A 27,799-nucleotide genomic window follows, 5' to 3' on the forward strand; every position below is an offset into this window, starting at 1 on the left:
ATACTCATTCATCATAAAAATTCTCCTAAAACTAAGAGAAGGGACATTTTCTCAAACTGATAAAGAAAATCTTTATAAAAGCTTTAGCTCATTATACTTAATGATAAATAACTGAGTGCTTTCTTCCTAAGATCATGATCAAGGCAAGAATGTCCATTCTCACCACTTCTATTCAACATTGTTCTGGAAGTTCTAAGTGATGCAATAAGGCAAGAAGAAAAATATTAAAGGCATATTGATTGAAAGGGAAGGAATAAAACTGTGTTTAATCATAGTCAACATGATGGCCTACGCAGACATTTGTAAAGAATCTAGAAAATACTGCTAGAATTAATAATGATTTTATCAACATCACTGGTCAAGGTCAATATACAATAAAAAATAGCATTTCTATGTACTAGAATACAACCACTCGAAGCAAGATTTTTTAAAATGCCATTTATACCTGCATCCAAAATATGATATATTTATGGATAAATTTAAGAAAACATATGCAAGAACTGCACACTGAAAGCTACAAAACATGGCAAAAGGAAATTTAAAAAGACCTAAAAATAGATATATACCATGTTACTGTATTAGAATATTTAATATTGTTATGATGTCAATTCTCCACATGTCAATCTACATATTCAGTGTGATCCCAGTCAAAATTATACCAGAATTTCTTTCAGTAGACATTGACAAGCAAACTATAAAATTTATATGGAAATACAATGCACCTGACTGAACAATTCAAATTCTTTCTAAAAGAAGAACAAAGTTGGTGAACTATCTGCTTTCAGGATTTATTATAAAGCTATAATAATCAAGACTGTGTTATTGGCATTTAGAAGAATTGGACAGAATACAAGACCCAGAAAGTGACCTCATTTATATGATGAATTTATTTTTGACAAAGATGCCCATTAATTCAGTGGAAAAAGTATAGTCCCTTCAACAAATTGTCCTGTAATTATTAGATATTGCATGGAAAAAATATACACTGCCACTCTTACCTCTCCCCCTACACAAACAAACTTGAAATGGATCATACATCTACGTGTAAAAGTGAAAACTATGAAACTCCTAGGAGGAAACACTTGTGACCTGGGTCAGGCAGCAGTTTCTTAAGAAGATACAAACAAAAAAACCATAAAAGAAAAAAACTAAAAGTTTTGCTTTTCAAAAAAACATTGTTAGCATTGGTAAGAAAAGAAAAAGGAAAGAAAAGAAAAAGTCTATTTTCTCCATAGACTGTGAGAAAATATCTGAAAAGATATATGTCATAAAGGATTTGTGTATCTAGAATGTGTAGAAGAACCTTTATAGCTCATTAATAAGAAGACAGTTAAACCAATTAAAATGGACAAAAGATTTGAACAAACATTGCAACAAAGAAGCTATGTGAAATTCCAATAAGCCCATGAAAATATACTCAAATTCATTAGGCATTCTGAAAGCACAAATTAAAACCATAATGAGAGGCCACTACCACCCATTATTTATCAATCACTTCTAGGTATTTACCCAAGAGAACTGAAAACCCATGTCTATTTAAAAAAAACAAACAAACTTATACATGAGTATTCATAGTACTTTTATTCACTGTAGCCAAAACCTTGTAACAATTCAAGTGTCATAGTGAAAGAAATCAAATAAGCAGTTGCCAAGGACCAAAAAGTCAGGTAAGGAGATTGACCAACAGACCTTTTTAGGATGATGGAAATGTTCTATATCTTCATTGTGCTGGTGGTTACATAACTGTATTACATTTGTCAAAACACACTTATTTGTGCATTTAAATTTGGTGAAATTGTATGTAAATTGTGAGGATTAGGCTGATTTAAAGAAATCATATCTTCTTGCCCTCCAAAAATAAGATTTTAAGTAAAAAAGGTTTGGAGCCAAACTCTCTGGATTTCCATCCTGGGATTCCCAGTAACTATTTGTGTGACCTTGGAGAGGTTACATACCCTTTGAAGTCTGCCTCATAGGGTTACTGTCATTTAACTATGCAAAGTCCATAGGACAGTATCCAGCACAAAGTAAGCGCTCAGTGAATGCTTGCTGTTCTCAGTTGTTGGTCCTGACTTTGCCACCTAATTATGACATTGATCAGATAATTTAAATTTTATATGATTTTTTCCAACCTTAAAAATGTTGTGGGGGCTTCCCGGGTGGTGCAGTGGTTGAGAATCTGCCTGCCGATGCAGGGGACACGGGTTCGAGCCCTGGTCTGGGAAGATCCCACATGCCGCGGAGCGGCTGGGCCCGTGAGCCACAATTACTGAGCCTGCGCGTCTGGAGCCTGTGCTCCGCAACAAGAGAGGCCGCGACAGTGAGAGGCCCGCGCACCGCGATGAAGAGTGGCCCCCGCTTGCCGCAACTAGAGGAAGCCCTCGCACAGAAACGAAGACCCAACACAGCCAAAAAATAAATAAATAAATAATAATTAAAAAAAAAAATGTTGTGATGACACGGATCCCTATGGTATTTCAGGCTTCTGACACCCTAAAGTCTATAAAGTCATGGAACGATTTTTTTTACACTCTCTTAGGAGACATGCTTTGCAATATTGATTCAGAAAAGGTTTCTAAAAGAAGCATCTGTACCCTGAAATTATAGGTTTGTCTAATAGAGGAATTTTTTTTTCTCATTTGACAGAAGTATTAAGATGGTTTGCACTTTTTCACCTTAAATAAACCAAGTTTCGCCAAAGAGGTAGACTAAAAAACTTCTAATTTGATCAAAATCTATTGTTTTGACAGTTTGCCAGCAGCATACTTCTTTTTGGTACAGTTTTGCTTTCATTACTGGTAAATCATGTAAAGTTGTTTTTCAAGACTGAGAAAAGCCTCCTGATTTGTTTAATGTAGTGCAATTTATTAGGTTTACAAGTTTCCCTTGATGCATACTATTAAGGGCATCAAACTCAGGAGCTTTTATCAGATCAGCACTTTTGCCCTAGGTACCTCATCTCCCCCTTTATTTAATGATGCTGTCCTTGGTAATGTAGTGATGCTCAACAAGCTGGAGGCTGTAGGTAGGTATCAGGTAGTAGAGTACTGACAGATATTTGGCAGAATTATTTGTTTTTCCTATTAAATATGTCTACCTCAATGTGATTTATAGTGCAACAAATTAGAATCTAATAGTGAAATGCCTGAGCACTTAAGAGTTATAGCAATCAGTTACTGTATAGAATTGTGGTGGAAGGTCCGTTCTACTTGAAAATTCTATCAAAGGATCTTTCACTTCCTACAATAAGCAAGAGACCTACTTCAAGAGTTCAGCCAACTTGAAATTCATACATAGAAATTATACAGTTTTCTGCAATAATAAAAGACAATCACTACTTTCACATCTCTTATAAAGATGCATCAAGATTCATCTCTAATGGAATTTCCTGTTATATTTCTGGATTCTCCCTATGAAAATTCCTGATGATTGATTACATGTTTAATAAACAATATACATTACAGCTGTCATGTTCTTGCTAAAACTTGATTTCCCCTCTGGTCATTGTGTGAGTGTGATTATGCTTCTTGTCCGTATTTCCTTGAAAGTTGTTTTACGCAAAGACAGCCAAGCCCTTGAGCCTAATTCATTCACGGGCCTGCAGCCAGTATGAGCGCTTGGTGTACTGCTGGATGCCATTGCTCGCTTTCCTCCCTGAAGATGAAAACTCCACATGGTTGCTCACCCTCAGGACTCCAGGAGGCTCTCTGAGTCTGAAATCAAGGCTCTCTGACTACTAGGATTTTGTATTTATCTTCTTTGAGATGTTCCTATCTTTCCTGTGCTCTGAGGAAATATCCTTCACCTTGGGGTGGTGTTCCTTTAGTAGTGGAGTCATGCAGAAGAGTAGAGACTTCCCTTCCCTCCTGAGGCCTCCATTATTTATGTTGTCAAAGGGAGAGCGTACAGGTATTTCTACTGTTTGACTATGTGACAGTAAAACTGCAATTCAAACTCAGCTCTCTCATCTTCAGAAAATAGAGAATTGATCTTAATTAGTAAATCATTCAGAAACTACTTACTGAGTACCTACTGTATACATTTGATTTTTCTAGAAGCTAAACCTTCCAGTGAAATTTCAGCCCAGGAGGGGATATAACTAAAAGCACATAGAAGCAGTTATATGTGTGTGTGTTCATGTATGTGTGTATAATATGGTTTAAACTTATTTGATATAAATAATTTATAAAGTCCTTTTATATACTTTCATTTGATGAAATTTGGTCTTTCAGCTCCTCCTGCCCTCCTGCCCATGACTCTTTTCTTTAACACTGAATTTTGGCAAAGCAGAGAATCTAGGTCCTTGTGGCTGATGCCTGCTCTCTCCTTTGATACCAGGGGCAATGCCCTCTACCCACCTGGCTGCAGCTTACCTGCTGTAGCTAGTGTGGCTCCTGAGTTGTTTTCTCTTGCCTTGGTCAGGTCTTGTTGGTTCTCCCTGGCTGAATTGACCTCATCAGAGCTGGGGCTGGCCGTATACCCATAAGGGTTAAGCTGTGATATCCGTACAGTCCCTGTCCTGACTTTGGAGATCAGTCCCGGCCTCTGCTTAAGGGATCACCTCTCACTGCCTTCATGAACCACACACGAGACCAACTGGCCCTCAAGAAAATGCCCCAACCATACAAGGACTGAAAGTGGCTTGGAGAGATAAACTTGAGAACCTCATTCTGGTGAAAATTGATGCACAATACCTCTGCCCATTAAAATACCCATGAAATATATCTAGAGCCCCAAATTGATGACAGCATCTTAAGACAAAGATCAGAGAAGACATTGAAATAAGATCAAAGTACAGTTTCACTAACTGCGTCTCCAAGGGGAATGAATTGAGAAACACATTAAAAAAAATATAGAACAAGAGAGATGACCCTAAGATGGTATTAACCTAATTCCAGAATTCCACGCTGCAGTGGCCAGAGTAATATGCCTGTTTCTCTACCACAAGGAAACTAAATCCTGAAGCAATCATAGCCCTCTCCTCTCCCTCCTTCTTTCATCTGTCACCTATTCTGAATTTAATCAAAATGGTACAATAGAAAAAGGTCAATTAAGGTGATGTCAGCAAGATGGAGGCCCCAGTACTTGTCTCCTCCACAAAAGCAACGAAAACACTGAATAAACAAGCACAAACTAACAAAAATAGCTCTGGGAAAGGCTCTGGACTACAATGAAGAAACAGCAGAAACACTGCAGGGCTAAAAACCAAGGATAGCCACATAGAAAAGCATAGGACACATTTTGCCTCTGTCACCCCATCCCCCAGTCCCGAGCAGCTCAATGCCAAGAGGGATCCCTTTGGAGGGATTTCATTCTACAGGGAAAAGAAGAGTAGGAGAAGCCCAGAAAGCCTCACCACTGTGGAAATGTGCAGCCTTTGCTACCAAGGACCACCCTCATAGTCTTCACCAGTGCTGATTCCAGCTGATGGAGCTGCTCAGGGTGTGGCTTCTACATCTCCTCCCCAGGGTGTGAGTGATACCTGTGGTGATCCTGTCCCTGGGGGGCTCCAGTTGCTTCTGTGCCCCTGCTCTCTGGGATTGGGATGCTGCAGCACCTCACCATTTAAGGGACCAAAGCTGCCACTGCTCTGTGCACCACTGCCAAGTCCCAAGTCGTAGCTTTGACCTGCCATTTCTAGGTCCGTGCTGCTGCTGCTCTGCACACCCCTGGGTCCTAAGCCACGACTTTGACTTCTCATCCCAGGGGCTGCACTGTTGCTGTTCTGCACCCTGCCCCTAGGTGCTAAGGCAAGATTTTACCCGCCATCACTGTCCACTCTGCTGCTGCTCTGCACACTGCCCCACCCCAGGGTCTAAATTGTGGCTTTGTCCCAACAGCCCTGTAACTGAACCTTTTCTGTTCCACGCATGCCCCCTGAGGCTGGAGTCAGGACTTAGACTCACCATCCCCAGGGTGTGCTGCTACTACAACCAGCACCCTAACAGACATATACAGAACATTCCATCTACAGCAGCAGAACACACATTCTTTTCAAGTGCACATGGAACGTTCTGCAGGGTAGATCATATGTTAGGTTATAAAACAAGTCTCAATAAATTTTTAAAAATTAAAATCACAGAAAATGTCTTTTCTGGCCACAATGGAGTGACACTAGCAATCAGTAACAAAAGAAAAACTGGAAAATTCATAAATGTGTGAAAATTAAGCAATACATTTAATCAATCAAAGGATCAAAAACCTTACAAGTGAAACTAGAAAATACTTTGAGATAAATAAAAAAAAACACACAGCATCCTAAAACATATGGGATAGAGTGAAAGCAGTGCTGGGAGGGAAATTCATAGCTGCAAACACCTACATTAAAAAAGAAAAAAGACCTAAAATCAGTAACCCAAGTTTACTTTGTAAGGACCTATTCTCTCTTTATTCAGAAATTACACATCCTAACATGCAATTCAGAACAAAGTGTAGAGTAACTAGAAATGATCTTTTTCATATAAATATGTTTGGTTGCCTAAGAAGCAGCATTGTAAGCAAGGAAAGACACAGGGAAAGTTTGGGAGTAGTATAAGAAACAGAGTGTAATATTTTAGATACTTCATTTTTTTCAAAAAAGAATTGAAAATTGCATCTGAATCATTTGCTGATGTGTGGAACTTGAAAATCAAAGTAGGAGAAGATCCAGCTTCTCTGAAGCATACTCTCACTAAGTGTCTGACTTCCTCACTAAATATCCCACTTCTGGACATTTCACATTGACCCAGGTGGCATGTATATCATCCTGATCTTTAGGTTTGGGTCTTAGAAACTGAAATTGCCCAAGTGTGAAATCAGTGAGCCAAAGCTTTTCATCTCAGTTGAGAAAATCAGGGAATGAATGGTTCTCTACTGATTCAAGGTTAAGAAAACTAAACAAAACAAAACAAATATGAAAGCAACACAGTGAATCCAATACAAAAGATACTGCAGCTTAAGGAATAAGAAACAATGCATAGAAAAAATTTGGAAAATAGTGTACCTCTGAAGATGTTTTTCTATAAGAAACAAAAAATGAGGATTCTGACTTTTTGTTCTGAAATATATGCAGGAGGATGTATCTTCTATGAAATAGAATGGGCAGGTGCCTTAATGAAGAAAAAATAGTACAAAAAGCTGGACCTACAATGCTACATAATATATTTTTCCATTTACATGACATGCTAGAAAAGAAAAAGCTAAGGGGACTGAAAAAAGACAGGTAGTTGCCCATTTTGTGGGGTGGGAAGAGGGTTTGAGTACAAATGAGCATAACAAGTGAAATTTTGAGGTGATGGAACTGTTCTGTGTTGTGAACACACAACTCTAATCATTTGTCCAAACTCATGTAACTATATACCACAAAGGATGAATTTTCATATGTAAGTTAAAAATAATTAGGATATTATGGGAAACCAAAATGGAGTAGACTATGACAAATGAATCTCTATGTATTGTAAATGAGTGCTCTGACCACAGTGAATGAGACGGTGAAGAAATAAGCTGTACCACGTAACTTTAAAAAACATGATTTTAACTGGTTACTGTAAGACTAAAGACCAAAAAATTGGTACACAAACTCTGTACCCTAATTTACAAATTTAAGTATGTAGGTTAGCAATTCTGAAATGACCCTACGTGTATACCAGGTTTGAACAAATAAATAAATATGTTCCAGCCAATTATAGTCAATTTCTCAGTCAAAAAGAGGGGAGATGAAGCTAGAATGAACCATGTGCTACTGAATTAGAGGTAAAGGTATCATTTTGAACTCACATATACATAGAGAGATAGATAAGTAGATAGATAGATAGATGGAAATGAATAGAGATATGTGTGTATATATGGGTTTCTGTGCAAACACGTATGGCCCAGCTTTATCCATTGAGAGAAGATAGAAGCAGTGACAACTTGGTAGCAATGAGCATACCTAGTTCCCAGGTCTTTGCTTCTAAATGCCATTCTTTTTTTTTTTAATTGAAGTATAGTTGATTGACAATGTTGTGTTAGTTTCAAGTGTACAGCAAAGTAATTCAGTTATATATATATATATATAATATTTACAGATACATATTATATATATATATTCTTTTCAGATTCTTTTCCATTATAGGTTATTACAAGATATTGAGTAGAGTTCCCTGTGCTATACTGTAGGTCTTTGTTTTTTACCTATTTTATATATAGTAGTGTGTATATGTTAATCCCAAACTCCTAAATACCATTCTTTAATAACAGGAATGAGGGCTCCTTGGATCCCTGATCTAGGGCTGGTCTAGGGCTGGGAATGGAAAACGCAAGTCAAGCATAGAGCTTCTGGGGGTATTAGAGGGATAGAAAGTGCTAAACAACTAGATTGGGAGCATGGCAAAAGGACAAGAGGAATCAATTAAAAAGAGTTCCCAGTGGCCAAATCTAGAACAGTTGGTCACAAAATAAATAATGGGTGTTAGACTCTTAACTCTGTGATGGTTAGACTCTTAACTCTGTGATGGTTAGTTTTATGTGTCAAAGTCATAAAACACAAGGAAATACTGAGGAACTATCATCACAGATCGGAAGAGACTTGGGAAACAGAACTAAATGTAATCAGTGTGGTATTCAACATTAGATCCTGAAACAGAAAAAAGGACATTAGTGGAAAGAGTGGTGAATATGCACAAGGTGTAGTTTATTTAGATGTAATTTAATGTCTTTTGTTAATTTCTTACTTTTGACAATCATGTTATGGTTGTGTGGGATGTTATCATTGGGGGAAAGTGGGTGAAGGGTGTATGAGAGTTCTCTGTACTATTTTTGTAACTTCTCTGTAAGCCTAAAATTACTGCAGATAAAAACCTGAAAAAGTAACATGTACAATCTATGAGAATTTCAAAACATCTCTTGAAAAATTCTATTCAAATGAAGCCAAATCTGAGAATTCTGATTTCAGCCTCTCTTCTTCAGGGTAAATCATTTCATTTCTTTAAACTTTCTTTACTTTAGACATATCATTCATCTTTGTTTTTGTGGTCTGCATTCTCTTCAGATACTCATCTCTCTTAAGCTTTGGTGAAGCAGTATCCTGATTGACATAGGCCAAAGCATGCCATATTAGCATCAATATTCACTTCACTTTGACCCAGGCTGGGGCTGTGTGAGCCTGTCTTGAAATACTAATGAGAGGGATGTTGAAGAAAAAGGCCTCAGAGTTCTAAAGTTCACATAAATGTAAACTACACTAGAAAGGTTATAAGAAAAATAAAATTTAAGCCTGGACAGACTAGACTAAACTGTTAAAAGTATGAATTATAATTAAAATTGTTGTTTATAAATTATTTATTTTTTAAAATTTATTTTTTTAATTAGTAAAGTTGAATTTAAAGTCAAAAGTAAACTTTCTAAACATTTAAAATTTTACATCTAATCCCCAATTACTTGCAAAAACTATCAGTAAAGATATTACTCATTTAAAAAGATATTATTCATTTAAAATTGAATTTACACAATAGATACTGAAGGGATGACTACCTTGATGCAAAATCTGAAACTGTAAGAAAATTTTATATTTTAATATACTGTAAGTAGAAAGAGTTCTACCTTCTAGTTGGGTGCTGTGGTTAGCTGTATACATGCCTTTAGCTAAGTCACTTCAGCCTCTCCAAGACAGCTCCACGATGGTCACATAGGGACCTGCCACCTGTCATTGTACAGTTCCAGCAAGGGCTGTTCACAAATTCACTTCAGAGTCTGTGGAATAGCACCCTTGGATTTGTATAAAAGAGTTCCTGGAGTGCAATTATTTGTCCTTTTAGATGAATAAATCAAGTTTCTGGGAGCTTCAAAAATGAATGGAAAAATGAGAAGGTGGCAGCTTGGATTCTAGAATTTGATAGGAAGGAGAATTTCTGGACAGGGGTCACAGTTCTGATTAGGGAAGACCATTCCTGGCCTGCCATGGATCTGCTGATTATCTTGATATCTTTCTTATGGCTAGTTTTTAATTGGGGTAGAATATATATACAGCAAAATGCCCTAATGTGAAATATACAGCTCAACATACTGTCTTTGAGATTCATCCTTATTGTTGCATATAGCAATGTTTTTATGTTGCTGAATAGAATTTCAGTAAAGAAATATGCCACTCTGTTTATTCATTCCACCCCGATGAGCTTTTAACTGAATTGTTTAAAGAAGCAGTTGTAACTGAACTAAGGCAATTTGGTGATACTCAAATAATAGGTTGTCGTGGTAGATCTGGGTAGTCTCCAGCAGTTAGAGACAAGAAAATGTCTCTAGGTCTCTGCTCTCAGGATCTCACTGCCGGTGATCTACATCATACCATATTTATGAGAAAGTAGTCATCGCTTTGTCTTTTTAGGCATTTCAGTAAACATTTTGCTTCAAATCTTTATGCAAGGCAGATATGGCACTATTCAGAATTCTCCGAAGTGGCTCCACACAAGATTCAGACATAACCAGAGGCCTGGGGCTCCACTTGTAAAGGTCGTGGCCTCTCTAGACCTCTTATCCCAATTCATGCAAAGGCAGAAATAGAGACAACATTTCTAGCCAATCCACATATGTTGAAACCACTCAGGTCAGCAATTAAGATCAGTCCTTACATTATACTAATTAACAAACCATCTGGTGCTGATCAGAGATAAAGATAGTTGAAGGGCACTGGCAGAGCCTGAAACTTCTGAATACAAACTGTGAAATCCTAAGTAACAAGGCCCAGTAGCGAATGCTCTTGATTTAGTGGCTTCAAATGCTCACTGATGATCTCCAGGGTACAGATTGAAAGGCAACACACATATATATATATATTACATAACATAATATTTAATATTAACATACATATTACATAATATAATATATATTATATATATTACATAATATATATATATATTACACAAACCACATTTAAAACATTTTAAAGAAAATTGCAGACAATATTAGAAATTTTCTTATGAACACCCGAGTCTAACTTGTCAAACAGATCTAATCTCTACATGAAGGAGTTCGCTCAGGGAGGCTCCTCTTCTTGACAGATTGGTGAATGTCTCTGGCTGTTCAGTTGGTTGACTCTGTCCTAGCTTCTCAGCCTCAGGCCACCTCTGAGGTTTGACTCTCTTTAAAAAGTAAAGGGTGGAAGCTAGTGAGCAAATCGTAAACTGTTATTATAGCATATTGTTGAATTAGACATTTAACTCTGAAAATAATGGGAGCATGTGCTGTATTCATTAGCTCTACCACAACACTCAGTGGCTTTAACAGAAATTTTTATTTTACTGGATCTGCAGTTGGATCGGATGAGTCAAATAACTGAGAGTCACACAATCTAGGCTGGGCTGACTCAGCTCTACTCATGTCTCATTCGGGGCCCAGGTTGAAGGTGCACCACCTGGCGAAAGCTCTTCTCATGCTGATGCTTGAGGTGCAAGAGGGCAAGAAGAAACACAAGAGGCCTTGTAGGGCCACCTCCACCTACATACCGTAAGCCAGAGCAAGCCTGCGGACCAAGCAGAAAGTCAAAGGTCAGGGAGGCGCACTCTGCCCACGATGAGGCCACTGTAAGGCAGTAGGTACAAGGAGGGCTGCAACATTTGAGTCTGTCCTTCAGCTACCATAGTCTCCCCACGAAACAAAACACACCCCTACCCATCACTGAGTTAAATATTTCCCTTTTCATTTTACCTATTAAAACATTATTGACAAAGAAGGAAGAGGTTTTGTTTTATATATATACTTTTTGTGTACAAGCCTCCTACAAATATCAGTAACTGATGTTGATCCATTTTATAAAAATGTATCCATTCATTTGATAATCAAATAGTGAGCACCTACGATATACAGATCATTGAGTGAAGCAATATGAGAAATACAAAGATGGTTCAGATGTAGATTCTTTTTCAATGATCTTGGGGGTTTGGGGCTTCAGGAAGGAAGCTTGGGGTTGGAGTAGCATCAAGTACTAAAATAGAATAGGGTGGTTAAAACAATTAGTTTTGGACTCAGGCAGACCTAGATTTGAGTCTCAGCCCCAACATTTCAGGCAAGCTATTTTCCTTCTCTTTTAGTTCTACCCATTGACAAATAAACAAAACAAGATCACATACATTATAGATGGAGGATTGAAAATATATAATTTATGCCTGGCATCTATAAATATTCAATTAATAGCTAGCATAGGGCATTAGGTTACTTTGATCAGATTGGACACCACCTCCCTGCCAGGGAGCTCTAAATGCATCTCCTCCTCCATTCTGTCATCTCAACACTCCTGTGCTAATTTCTGTTTAACAGCTGGCTTTGGGGACAATTTTGTAATAACGGGGTGTAAAACCCAAACCATGGGAAGTTAAATCTTTCCATGGATTCGTTCTGTACTGAAACCAATTATAAACTATTCTCAATCACTTTCCCTAAAGCAATGATAAGGTAAATCCGGACTGGAACAGAACCAGGAAACCTGGATAGAATACTTATGTCACCAAACTGACCCTGTGTCATGTGTTTCACAGCACAGTCCAGTTGGTTGTAAGACCATAGAGTTGATTTTCTGACAAGCAGTTGATTTTCTAGAATTTCACTGACTGAGAAACACGTTCTCAGTATCAATCAACTAGGAGACATGATAGCTCCAAGATGAAACAAAGCAAATAAGCAAGCAGCTCATGTGATTTTAGGCTGAGTTTGTGTAAGCATTACTCCCTCTCTACACTGGAGTTTGGCCCCTAGTGAACCCTCTAGGGTCAATGGTCTGTCCCTGCTTGTCCCACCCTGTGAAGGGAGTAGGAGGCGGAAGCAATGAAGCAGTTACTTACAAGGACGTTAGCATCATCAAGGATGATGGAGGAGTTGGGATGGAAAAAAAGAAAAAAAGCCGGGTGGAAAAGTCTTGGTAATTGGGCAAGATGAGCAGGAGAGTGAATGATGAGAGTGGTAGATAATGTTATAGATGATCGAGGTGAGGTTCAAAGGAGCAAAGGTGTTGTTGTTGTTGTTTATTCAAATGTAAGATTTTTTCTTCTCCAAGGATTGATATCCAGATCATTTAAAAAAATTGTGACTGAGAAATAGTTTAACAACTTGACTTGTTCTGGGGATCTAATATACAGCAATGGTGATGATAGTTAACAATACTGTTATGTATACTTGTAATTTGCTAAAAGGATAGCTCCTAAATTAAATCTTCTTAACACACACAAACACACAAATGATAACTATATGAGTTGATAAATGTTACTAGCTTGATTGTGGTGATTGTTTCACAATGTATACGTATATCAAAACAACAAGCATATACCTTAAATAAATATAATTTTTATATGTCAATGATATCTCAACAAAACTGGTAAAAAAAAAATATGGCCTGTAGGGAAATGGCTTTCAGAGGAAACGTCAGTGAATCTGGAAAGGTGGGCTGGAGACTGGAGGACTTTGTGTAACGTGTTCAAAGATGTGTATGATCACAAATACATACATGTGGTCAAAACAAAAAAAGGAGGGGGTGAAAAATGACAGTGTTCTGAGTTAGGATTTCCTGCTCTAGAAAGGAGTGAAGGCTGCTTCTGAAACTAAGGGTAGCTGATCCGAGAGAAATTATTCTCCAAATGTTTGTGTACATATCTATAAGAAATTAATAACTTTTTTTATAGCAAGGGATTTATAGTTTTCTTTTGGACATATAAAATGAAAATATCTGTATTATCAGATAAAATTTACTTATGTAAGTGACCCCTATTTAGCATTAGGGACTCAAAAGGTTTAGCAAGGGACGCACCTTCTGTCAAAGATTTAGGAACAGAGCTACTTCCTGGCATAGTGGAAAGTTCCATGGAAGTTAGTCTCCTACCCTGGCCCAAATATGGATCAAAGTGAACGGGAAAAGGGCTTTCACTACTGTGTAGGAACATGGCATTTCTCTTTTAATTTTTTTAAATGGACAAAAAAGAGCATCCTTGTGGTTTCTACCCAGTAAATCTTTTGGTTGTTACTGTTAAATTGGATGGCAAATACTCATGAAAGAAGCTGAGGACTGGAAAACATTCATGAAGAGGATTCACTCTGTGCAAGGTGGGCTTTATGAGGAGCAAGCAACTCTTGGCCGTAACTTTGTACTCTTTTATTGGTCCCCCCAAGCCACAGAGTCTCCCTGAGTGCTACATTTGTAGACTTCTTAGGAGCTGGCCTGGACATATTCCATTGGACATAAGCTTTTTACTTCTGCATTCCCCAGGTCCTTTCAAAGTTAAAGAAGGGATGTCCCTTTCCTTGATAAAGATGATTTCTACTGAGAGAGTCACTATTTGTGTTTTTAAACTTAGTAGATTGCATCAATTGATTAGTTGAACCAATGGGTTGGAATTATCAAAGACAATGGCATTTCAGGAAAAGTAACTGACTGTGCTAGAACTAGTCTTAGACAACTGGAAAGTGTAAATTTAGAAAGTGTAAATTCAGTCCTTTCTTCACTTTCTCTCTTGCTTTCTCTTCTCAAATCTCAAGTCCCAAGACCTGAGTCTCCCACTGGCCTTCCAGAAAAACTCTATGCTCTCAACTCATAATTTTTCCCTTCACCCTCCTCACCCATCCAAATTCTCAATGCATTTGTGCCTGTTTCTCACTGACTTTTATAGAGAAAACCTTCCTGATGTACTAAATGACAGTGTGTTTATTGTGTATCAAAAAAGGCTTTCAAATTAAGGTTAAACTGTGGGATAAGGGGTTGGGGGTAGGACTTCATGAGATTGTATCCTTCAAGTCAGAATTTCTCAAACAGTAGCATGCATCAGAATCACCTGTAGGACTGGCTTACAACACAGATTCCTGGGCTCCACCTCCAGATTTTCTGATTCATTAAGTCTCAAGTAGGGACTGAGATTCTACATTGCGAAAAAACTCCAAGGTGATGCCGTTGCTGCTGATGATCCAGGAACCGCACCTTGAGACCCACTGCTTTAAACAATCTGAGTGACTGCCTAATTTTTCTAGACATCCAAATGCCATCATGAGCAGGACGCTGGCACGTTCTACCCAAACATCTTGCTCAAAATTTGGGATTCTATATCTCTATTCATTCAACAGTAGAGAGTCATAAGCTACTCTTAGGAGAAAAATACAGGATTTGGAATAAGATTTGTATGTTGTCTGCTCTGCCACTGGCTGGAAATTTCTTTAAAATCTCCGAGCCTCCCTTTCATACTATAAAAAGTAGAACAGTAATAGATAACTAATGAGAACCTACTATATAGCACAGAGAACTCTACTTAATGCTCTGTGGTGACCTAAATGGGAAGGAAATCCAAAAAAGAGGGGACATATGTATATGTATAGCTGATTCACTTTGCTGTACAGTAGAAACTAACACAGCATTGTAAAGCAACTATACTCCAATAAAAATTAATTTAAGAAAAAGTAGAACAATAAATCCAGTCTTTCAAGTTCATTGTGGGGCTCAAAACACAAAAATATGTGAAGATGCTTGGTAAGTTATCAAGTGCTCTACGAATGGTACAATTGTTCTAAAGAAAGTGGCTTCTCTGAGGTAGCTATTAAAAATGAAATGATGTAGGACCAAACCCTGTTTTCTGAACACCAGAGCTACCTGTGTTCCCTGTGTCACTAACAAAGCTAGTTTCCTCAAAACCTTTATGTCATAGGTAAAAAGAAATACTGTACTAAGTTTTGATATAAGGCTTTTTATGCTCTGGAGAGTCTCACACACAATGCAGACCTTTTTAGAACAAAGGGAAACTCTCTGGCATCCTACACGTTCCAGGAGGGGCCCTAGATCCCGCCATGGAAGATCCTTAAGAAAAACACCTGTACAATCTTTCTTAGAGTCGATATATTCAGAAAGCATCAGGATAGAGCTGCATGAACATGATTCATTGAATGTATCCCATTCCATTGTTTACTCCTCATCCTTCACATGGCACTTAATAATTAGGGGGAAAATATCTCCTGTGAATACAGCACACTCTGCCAAGCATTCCATTTGTTAGACTCAAATCTCATTCTTAAAATCTCTATGCTGCCCCCTCCCCTAGCGCCTGAAAATATGCAGCTCTCAAAGGATACAGTCCCAGATCCTGGAACAGCTGGGAGGAGCCATTATTGTGTCCCCGTAACAATTCTCACACCCAGAGCTAAGACAGGCACAGATGGTGTCTGCAGGGGACCATTCTAACCCCTTGAAGTCATTCCTTGCTGGCAGCAACCCTTGAAGAAGGCATAAGAGCTGCATATCAGGGGCTGGCCTTTTTTTTTTTTTTCCTCAGCTGGTGAGGTCCCTAACACTCAAAATTTTTCTTTCCCTAACATAGGAGCAAGTGAACACTCAGGTGCTGAAAAAAGAGATACAGGATTCCATACAGAGCTGCAAAGAACTGAGGTGGGGTAGTGAACTTAACTCATGTGATGCCATGGCTTCACCCACCTGTTGACACACCAAATTAGATTGTACATCCCAACATGCATAGGGAAAGCTCAGAAAATAAGGGAGGAAGTGGGAGAGGAGAAAGCTACAATTTCGCTTCTTGTATATTTCCTCATCAGAACCTCACCTTGCCCTCTGGGATTCTCTCTTTCAGAGGGGGCAACCCAAAGCGTCCAGGGTCAAACAGTGATGGGTGTCCAAGATTACAGTCACCCTAGATAGCTCTGTGAGGTCAGCAGAGTTGGGGGGGTGGGATGGGGTCCACTATCCCTCCCAGCTTTTCTTTATGGACACTTTTTTCTCCCTCCTGAAGTTCTAAAGTGATTTAGATTTTTCCTCTCTACTCCTGCCACCACCCTCCTGTTCTCTGCAAATTTATCTGTGAATATTTTCTGATTATAACATGGCCTTAGAAGGTATGTTGGGAATGCAAGAGTAAGAGATATGATTTCTTTCCACCTTTATTTCATTCATTAAGTCAACAAATAATTTGTGTGCATCTACTATGTAAAAGCCATTCTTCCAGATACTAGGCATGTATCACTGAACAAAACAACAACAAAAATTACTCCTGTCCTCTCAGAGCTTCTATTCTAGTGGACTTATAATCTGAAATTAAATCCAATCCTCAAATCGTTCTTTTACACCGAAGTATAAGAGTGAAATGTGTTTATTTTCAAGAGGAATAAAACCTGAGAAGGCCAGTATTTCTCAAAGTGCCTTTTAAGGATCACCTCCATCAGAATCTCTTAACATGCTTGTCCAAAGATTAATGGGCTCCACAGCAGGCCCTCTCAATTAAACTCTAGAGGGTGGGGTGCAGTAACTTGAACATTCTTAGCATGAATGTCCCCTAACCTTTTGAGAGGATCTGTCAAACTAAAGGGATTACATTCAAATAGTGCAGGAGATTCAGTTCTTTTGTTCAAGTTAAAGTTTGAGATCTGCTGCGCAAAAGAGATAAGCTCACATGGTGGAGTTTCAGGCACCACCAGCTACAGCATGTTTCCTAAACTTCCTGATAAAATCACCCAGAGGCACCTGTTAATATTGGAGTTTCCCAGACTCATTTCACACAGATTCAGATCTAGTGGATGTGAGGTGGGGCCCACAGGTGATTCTTGGGTTAACAGTAAAGTTTAGGAAATACAGAGCTTCAGGATAAAAGAGCAAATCAGGGACATCAGACCGATTCCGTGCTCAGGGAAAAATACCCAAGAGTGATATATTAGTCACTTTTATTTTTTCCTCCATTTAGTGACTGCTCTTCTAACATGGATTTGCCCTTTTTGCTTTTCCATTTTCTTTCTCTGCTGGATATGTCTTTAAAGCTCAGCTGTGTGAGCCCTGAGCTTGAAGGAACAAGCTTTTATCACAAGACTTGTCAATGTTTATACCTATTACCCTGGCCAGTCGTCCCCCCCCCCGCCCCCCCCCCCAAGATCATTAGATCTTCAAGGGTGGGGACTAATCTTGTCAACCCAGTACCTATCTAGGGTGTCTCCTCAGTAGGTACTCAATAAATATTTACTCAATAGTAGCCTGGTTAATAGTATTCTGAAGGATTAGAAGGTATTTGGATCTAATTTAGACCACATTTTGCAACCCTCCCGTGGTCTTGCAGTCAGTTTTTCGCTCTTCAGTAAATGAAGCACCAAGCATCAGTTTCTTTGCAGATCACCCTGGTGTCTCCTCTCCTCCTCCCTCTCCAAGGACAACAGCAGAATAGAGCAATGTGGACTGATGAACAGAGATCAGAGCTGCACTTGAAAGAGATTACACCTTTTGATTTCTTTTTTGGCTGCTGACATCAAGCTGGGTAACTCCACTGTTGCTGTGGCATTTTGGCATTAGATAAAAGTACACTATTTAAAGCAAATGCATTTTTTTTGAATTTTTCGACATTTGAATAAAATCTAATTACCATCTTTTTTTCATTTTTATCAGTATGGCCCATTGAGGTTTAAAACTAAAAAACAGATCATTTGTGGAAAAGATATATGATTAAAGATGGATTAAAATATGTTAAGTAGGTTTAAAGAAAGGAAATACCAAAGAAATGTGGTGTGAATATATCCTCTTTGAAAATCGCTCTGTATGTCTTTTCTGAGCAGAAACTGTGAGCCGAGAGGCAGCTCAGATAAGAAGACAAGAGCAAAGACAGTTTGCAAGATGGGGAGAGTGGAAAGAGAACAGGCTTTAGAGGCAACTAAACCCAGGAAAGAATCCAGATTCTTACACAAAATGACCACATGATGCTGGGCAAGTCTCCAACCTCTTGAATAATAGCAAAATGTCCCTAAAGGGATTTTAAAAAAGATTCATTGGAATAAATACGAACAAGACTTGGCAACCTAAGTTTCCTCCCTCTTCACTGATGTGATGTCAGATATCATGAGTTGTAAACTTGTCAATTGGCACAGAAAATACAGCTAATATGGGCCATTAACACTGATTTCAGCTAAGCAAGGTAAACAAATCCCTATCTCAGTTGAAACTAGTTCATCTATTAAAGTTATCATACGTGTTAAAACAAAAAGCAGAACCGAAGAAACGAGGAAAAAAATTATATCACACAGGAGATTTTAAAATAGGTTCTTTGCCATTTCATTTTGAATTGAAGTTTAATTTGCATTTATCGCATTATTATGTCATTTGGAAACTAGGTCGACATTTCAATAAATTTTGCGTAGCTGTAAAGTAGGATTTCTTACATAGACTTTGAAGAGTCTATTAATCACTACTCTGTGCCTTTGGGGTAAAAACTTCCCTACCTTTTTTCACACAGAAAAATCATTAATATTACCAACTACACAGTTTATTTAGTTCTAGTGATGGCAACAAAATATTGCTAAATCCTAGACTTCAGCCCCAAATCCAATTTGATGCTTAGTTTATGTTAGTAGATGGGGGCAATAAATAGTCAAGAAGTTGTTCAAAACCACACAGGAAATCTGTTTCAGTCCAATCATCTATTCCTGAATTTGTTATTTGGCAAAAAAAAAAAAAAGAGAGAGAGAACATAATTCTACCCAGTTTTCTCCATTTCTGTCTTCCCCAATACAGTGATAACACATAGCATGGACACAGGTGAGTACTGATTTGCAAAGATGAATGCTGAGGTGCTATGGGATGTAGACTTCGAAGAATTCACATGAATGCAGGGTGTTCCTAACATAAATTCAATGAACGTTCAGCTCTAGTGTCTCTTTGGTAACAGATATATATTCCATCTTCACGTGTAAAACAGATTTTAAACAAGATTAACTGATTCATTATGAAGATCATTCATCTTCTGAAAAGAGATCTCGTCCTTCTGAAAGCAGCATGTACAAATATGAAGTCAAGGCATGTATCAGTTAAGAAAAAAATATGTTAAAACATCCTACGTGCCATTGAAAAGTAAAATCTTCCAGAAATTGGCCACGTTAGAAATTACCTAGTTTGTATATGAAACATAAGAGCTAATTTAGATGAAAGACTGACATCAACAGATGCAAAAGTATCTCTATATTCAGAATGTGATTTCTAACTTGATAATGAAGCAGTGTATCCGCCCTTTATGCTACAAGGAAATTTGAAGCATGTCCTTGCTGAGGAAAGTGACAAAGGAAAGAAGGTAGAGACCTTTCAGCTAAATCTTTGCTTGATGTTATACTCTATTAAAAAGTAAAAATAAAGTATTTTCTTATTTGTTAATACTTTATAATGATAAGCACAGAGTTGTTAAGAACTAAAAATACTATCAGGGACCAAGTGGGCTTTTTTTGGGCTGCTTTCTTGTATGTGAATCGTCTATAATTAGGTAGGAGAGTGAGAGGGTCTTAAACCGTGCCAGTTGCCCCATAGGCAGGGGGCAAATAATTAAGAATTCTAACCCTTGAGCCAGAAATCAGAAAATAGATTGGAGACTTCTTAATAAACAACTGTTTTAAGGATGGTACACCTATTTCTTACTCTCAATTTCCTCCAACTCTGAATTTATTGTATGTCTTACCAAGGCAGATCTGGCTGTTGTTGATGGTGGCGGGCCAGGTTCTCTGGCTCTTTGGGGAGGCTCTGTGCTCATTACGTTGCTGCCTCTACTACCTCCTTACACAGATGGTGAACCTGTATAAAGCTCTAACTGGGTAAACCCTAAATTCAATCCAGTAAAAAACGACAGTGGCTGACTTGGTGGTTATCTGACCTCGTGGTCTCTGACCCTGTCACCCCAGATCCCTCAGGCAGAGAAATGGGTTAATTTCCCTCCCTCCTCCAGAAAGTGGCCGATGTGTGACTCCATGTGGCACACCCCAGCTTCGCCTTGGAAGCCAGCAAAAATCCTGGGAGGAAATTCATAAAACCACGGACAATAAAATAATTATATCATAACATTCTTCCTCTTTTCTTTCTTTTCTTGTTCCTATCAGTGCAGAATGAGGAATTTGTAGAAGTGACGGGCCTGGCCATTTGGAGTGTTACAGCATGTGAGGTAGCATGTAGGACTTACGGTTTATTGATTTTACATGGGTGCTCCTGAAGGCAGGTGCCAGCTGTCACATCCTGTCCTCTGGCCCAGCAAAGTAGAAAAGGTGCCCAGTTAGAGAGAAAGTTCACTTGGAGCAATCTGGGCACATTCATGAGTGACTGATGCCACAGCCACCTGTTGGGAAGCAGTTTTCCATGGACCACTCACGTTTCTGCCTGTCTTTGAGCAGAGGCACTGAGAGTTTTGCCCTGGACTCTCTTTTCAAGGATGTTTGTATAAGCAAATGGCCTTGGAATGCAGAGAAAGTGTCTCATACCTTGGTCAGAAGGCAGATTTGTTAGCTCTCCAGGACCATAAAGATAATGTCTTCCTTGGGGCAAAGCTTAGGCAGATTTGTTGGCAGTCCTCTGTAAAGGATTCTGGTTCCTCAGCTATGACACAGACCTACTGTGTGTGCACCATCCTCTGGGTCCCTCCATATCAATCCAGTGGGACTTGGGGAACAAGGGGAACCAATGCAACTATGAAGTTCATGCTGCCTGCTGTGCAGTGGGTAATAAAGTCCTTTGTCTCTGACCCAGAAGTAGTTTATCTTCTGCCAACATCCATGAAAATACGGCAGACTAACTTGTCAGCCTGTAAGTAGGGTAAAATCTCACCACTGTGCCCCCCCGCAAATATCTTCCCTATGGGTTGCTCTTGAAATATTCTGCAATCTGTCTTTTAAAAACTAGTTCAAGGATATTCACCCCAAATGCAGCAGGGTGAACATTTCTTAATCCTCCTCCAGAATGAGATAGGTTCACTAATTTTGACTTTTTGCTGCTCGATCAGCCTTTAGATAAACTGGACGTGTTGTTCATCCTGCCAGCATCTTTTCCACATTGCCCATGATATAACCATGAGATTTCATCAGGATTCCTGATGAAATTAAGGTATACTATGTCTATACATTCCCTCTGATCTGTCAGTCTAGATAGCTGAGGAATGATTATCTCTTATAATCTAATGCCACCTCCTGTTAGCACTTCTTTTATAGCTATATGTATACATGAACTCAGTGTACTCATGGCCCCCCAATACCCACAGAAGAATGATTCTAAGTTTATTATTTTAAATAGATGATTTCAATTATATAGACATGTTTTTGTTTTCCTAGTTCCTTTGTTTCTGATTTGTGTGTGTGTGTGTGTGTGTGTTCACACGAGTGTGTGTAAAGGAGCTTGAAACATCTTAGATAGGAACCTAATGGATCATATACATTAAGGTAACAGACAAGAGGTAGATGCTCCTGTTAACTTTGACACAGGTAGTTTGGATGACCTTGGTCAAGTCATTTAATCTCTGAGGGCCTCTTTCTGCTCACATGAACAGGTTGGATTAAATTATTTTACCAGAAACTCTAAAAGTATATGAAACTATAATATTTACCTTTGTTGCTAAATATAATCAGTACTGTATTGAGAATTCTTCAGAAACAGGATTCTAGATCATATCTGGTAGTTAAAATCTTCCCATAGGCAATGAATAGGCAATGACGATGATCACCCAAGGCAAAAGATTCTGAAAAGTAGCCATAGACTCATATATGACATAGGATTTCCCTAGCTTCATCATGGATATTAGATTCTAATCTTTAAGTACTTTCCTGTATTATCTGATTACCTCTAACAGATGATGTAAGATATTTATTTGGTTATGACGTATTTCCTTGGAGAGTGGAACACTATATTCTTCCATATCATTGATTAAAATAAATGATAACATAAGGGTTGCATCAGGAGCTAAGTATTTTTGTAGAGAGATTGCATTCAGCTTCTTTTGTCATACATGAAAAAGTATTATACCCAGGGGGAGCCTAGGCAGATCTGTACAAGTTTTGCTTTAATGCTTTTTTTGCGGTACTAAGCTTCTGTGATGTCCCCAAATCCCCTCCCATTTGGGCTGTATTGTGACCCCAGCACTGTGTCAAAAGATCGCCTATCTTTATACCTACTGCTCAAAATGTGTTGTCTTTTCCAAGGATTCTTATTGTTCAAGATTCACTGATGACCAATGTGACTGTTGATGAGGTAACTAAAGTTGAAGATGGAATTAAGATTGCTAATCAGCTGACTTTAAAATAGGGAGATTATCCTGGTGAGGCCAATGTAATCATAGGCATCCTTAAAAGTGGAAGAAGGAGGCAGAGAGGTCAGTTCTGTGATGTGAGAAAGACTTGGCTGGTTTTTGCGGGCCTTGAAGCTGGAGGAAGGATACAATAAACCAAGGAATGCAGTGGCTTCTAGAAACTGGAAGAGGCAAGGAAGTAGATTCTCCCCTAGAAACTCCAAAAGGAAATGCACCCATGCTAACACCCTATTTCAGTCCAGTGAGATCTTTGTTGGACTCTCAACCTACAGGACTGTAAGATAATAAATCTGGTTGTTTTGAGCCACTAAGTTTGTAATAATTCATTACAGTAGCAGTAGAAAACTAAAACAGCATCTGTTCTCACTTCATCTGGTTAATGTTTGTGTATTTTAATGTGAAGTACTATCCTGGACTCCCCTCACATCCCCACTGCATGCAATCATGATGCCTTGACCTCCTCTGGCCAAGGGAGAATATGTGACCTAAGACAGGCCCATCAGAGCCTCTTTCCCTAAAATTTAAAACTTGACCAAAGAAACAGAAGAATAGAAAGTAGCAATGTTGCATTTATCCTTAAAGACATTGTTCTTGTTCCCCAGCTCCCCACAGCTCCCCAGTTTTGCCCTTCTGAGTCCAAGTTTGGTACAATTTATTCAATATTTTTACCTATACCATGTTCTTCCAACAAATATCCTTTGCACTGAATATTCTTTTGGTTGAATCTGTAACACTTGAATTGACAAACACTCCCAGGTAATTTATTTGTATTTTCATTTATTCATTCATTTTCATTCAACTTCTATTATATGCCAGACAGTCTTCTTGAGACAAGAAGACAACTCGAAGGAGTAATTCCTGTGGTGGAAATTTCAAATACTAGATTCTATATTTTGAGTAAGGGAGGAAGGAAAGTTTACAACACGTAGGTGGTTATGTCTCAGGTGTTTGTATAGGAATTGAGTTATGGGAAAGAATATAAAGAGCAAGGCATCAGCCCCTAGAACAGTACCTGAAGCACAGTGAACACACAACTATTTGTTCAATGAATGGATCAAGATATGGTATTAAAATTTAGAACGTGGTGATAGACATAATTAAGGCAAGGCAAAAGAAAAAAAGCTCAAAGCCAATTAAAAAAATGATTAAACTGTGTATAAAGTAGGATTTACCAACCATTTCTCTTTGATCTGAGAAGATTTCAGGAAGAACAGGGAGGAGTGAAAGAAGCAGAAATGCAGGAGATGAATTTATTGAAAACGCTAATAAAGAAGAAGTGCAGGTTTCCCGCGCTATCCAAAAGTAGAGTGTTCCTATGAAAACTTTCATAAACCAAAAGGTGTTAAGTGAAGAAGCAATTATAATAGGACACATCTTGCTAAGGATGCACAAAATAAATCAAGATAAAGCACAGATGCTCCCAGACACAGTTGAAGCTGTGGAAGCTTGATGCTGAGATGGCGAGTGCAGTTCCTGGGAAGGAGCTTGGCAGGGCCGCTCTTGCTGCTCTGGGTGTGCGCTGCCTCTATAATGGATCCCTGCAAAACTAACGGTGAATGCTGTTTTTGCTGGTGGCCTTTTTTCATAGAAGCAAAAATCACCTTCGGATATCTTTGGGCTAGTGAAAAAACAGGTACTGATGTAGGTCTTTTGTAAAAGCGAAGTGGCATAAAGCGAACTTTTGAAAAGCAGGGGATACCTGTACTCAGTGATTACGGATTTTACTGAAATGTGGCCCAAAGCATCCATGGCATTCTCAGCCTTCTTGAAGAAAATAACAAAATAATTTTTAAAACTGGGAAGTTTTTGCCTGGACTACAGAATCCACATATACAAAATAAAAACTTTCCCTCAGCTTTTTATTTTGGAAAAATGTCAAATACATGGAAAAGTTGCAAAAATAATAAAATAAACACACATGTATTTTTTACCTAGATTGTTAATATCTTGCCCAATTTCTGCCTCTCTCTGTCTCTGCCTATACACACATACACACACACACACACAAACACACACACACTATATATATACACACATATTTATGTATGTATATTACATATACACATTATTTATATGTGTGTGTATATATATATATATATACACACGCACACACACATACTGAGTATATGCATAGGTTTCTAAAAAATGAAAATATGTAACATATTGTCATTTTATGTCTGATATATCTTCATTTTTTTGGCTAAAACATTTGTGAGGAATCATGAAACCTCATGCATAAGTATTTTAACATATATCTCTTAAAGACAAAGTGATTCTCTCATACAACCACAGAAAAAATCTCACTCTGAAATTTTAGCACTCATAAAATACTATTGTCTAATATTGAGAGAGTTATCAGACAGTGATGTCACCAAGATGGCAAAATTGTAGGTCCCCCACTTGTATCTCCCTATAGCAACAATAATTTGGCAGCTATCCACAAACAAAAGTACCACTCTGAGAGCTTTGGGATCCAGGTAGGAAGTTGCAAAACCCTGGTGGAGCCCAGGGCCAAAAAGGGTGATTTTGAGACGGCAGGCAAAAAATGAAAAGTCAACCTATAGCATGGGAGAAAATATTTTCACACCATACATATGATAAGGGATTTATATCCAAAATATATAAAGAACTCATATAACCCAATACCAAACCAAACCAAACCAAACAAAACAATCTTATTAAAAGATGGAGAAAGGCCTCAAACAGACATTTTTCCAAATACATACAAATGGCAACAGGTGCGTAAAAAGGTGATCGCCTTCACTAATCATCAGGAAAATACAAATCAAAACTACAATGAAATATCACCCCACACCTTTTAGGATGGCCATTCTCAAAAACAGAAGGAATAACAAATGTTGGTGAGGATGTGGAGAAAAGGGAACTCTTATCTACTCTTGGTAGGAATGTAAATTGGTGCAACCACTATAGAAAACAGTATGGAGGTTCCTCAAAAAATTAAAAATAGAGCTACCATATGATCTAGTAATCCCAATTCTGGATTTATATCTGAAGTAAATGAAATCAGTATCGTGAAGAAATATCTGCGTTCCCATGTTCATTGTGGCATTATTCACAATAGCCAAGATATGGAAATAATCTAAATATTCTTCCACAGATGAATGGATAAATAAAATATGATATATATGGAATATTATTTAACCATCAAAGGAAGGAAAATTTGCCATTTACGACAACATAGATGAATCTGCAGGGCACTATGCTAAGTGGAATAAGTCAGACAGGAAAAGAAAAGAAAACCCAAATACTGTATGGTATCACTTATATATGAAATTTAAAAAAAGAGCCAATTTCATTGAAACAGAGAATAGAATGGTGGTTACCTAGGGCTGAAGGGAGGGGGAAATGCGGAGATGTAGGCCAAAGGGTACAAAATTTCAGGTATAAGAAGAATAATTTCTGAGTATATAATGTACAGCATGGTGAGTGTAGTTTAAAATATAGTATTGTATGTGTACTTCAAAGTTTCTAAGAGTAGATCTTAAGCATTCTTACCACATACAAAAAGAAAAAAAAAGAGTTAACTGTGTGAGGTAATGGATGTGTCAGTTATCTTGTTCTTGGTAATCATTCAACAATATATATGTATATCAGGTAATCATGTTGTACGCTTTAAATATATACAATTATATTTGTCCATTGTTCCTCAATAAAATTGGGGGAAAAATTACCAAAGGAACTTAAATAGACAGTTTTCCAAAGAAGATATACAAATGGCCAAGAAGCACATGAATACATGGTCAACATCACTAATCATCAGGGAAAGGCAAATCAAAACCACAGTGAGATATCACCTCACACCTGTTAGGATAGCCATTATAAAAAAAAAAAACAACCATAAAATAGTAAGTGTTGGCTAGAATGTGGAGAAATTGGAACCCTTTGTGCATGTTCGGTGGGAATGTAAAATGGTGTGGTGTGGCTGCTATGGAAAACAGTATGGGGGTTACTCAGAAAATTAAAAATAGACTAGTATGTGAGCCAGCAATCCCAGTTCTAGGATAAAGAAAATATGGTGAATACATACAATGGAATATTATTTAGCCTTTAAAAAGAAGGAAATCCTGTCATGCTATAACATGGATGGAACTTGAGGACATTATGCTAAATGAGATAATCCAACCACAGGTGGATAACTACTGCATGATTCCACTTATATGAGGTATCTAAAGTAGTCAAACTCTTAAAAGCAGAGAGTAGAATGTGGTTGTCAGGGACTGAGAAGAGGGGAACAAATGGGGAGTTGCTGTTCAGTGAGTATGGAGTTTTAGTCATACAAGATGGAAAAGTTCTAGAGATTTGATCTACCACAATGTGCATATAGTTAACAATACTGTCCTGTACACTTAAAAATTTAACAAGGTAGACTTCATGTTATTTTTTTAACCACAAAACAAAATAAAACTAATAGAAGAAAACATGTGAATATCTGGTTCCCTAGCAACCTTTTATCCAATGGCTGTACTCCATTTGTGGCTGAAGCAATTATTACTATGATCATGGTAAAATAATAACTTTCCAAATTTATCATCCTTTCTAGATTTATTAATTGGAATTCTTCTGTGAAGCAAGCTCTTTCTCCTCTCTTTTCTTATATTATTTTAGTATCAGTATAGAATCAGTTTAATGGGCTGTAGTTTATAATTGGTATTGTTAGTGTTAATGCTCCAATTTTCCCATATTTGGTCTGTGGAATCACATTCAAAGTGGCTTCCATCCTTTTTTTAACATAGCCCCATATGTTTTCTAAAGCACTTCCTTTCTTTATGGTG

This window comes from Balaenoptera acutorostrata, chromosome X, assembly GCF_949987535.1.
Source record: "Balaenoptera acutorostrata chromosome X, mBalAcu1.1, whole genome shotgun sequence".
Taxonomy (NCBI): domain Eukaryota; kingdom Metazoa; phylum Chordata; class Mammalia; order Artiodactyla; family Balaenopteridae; genus Balaenoptera; species Balaenoptera acutorostrata.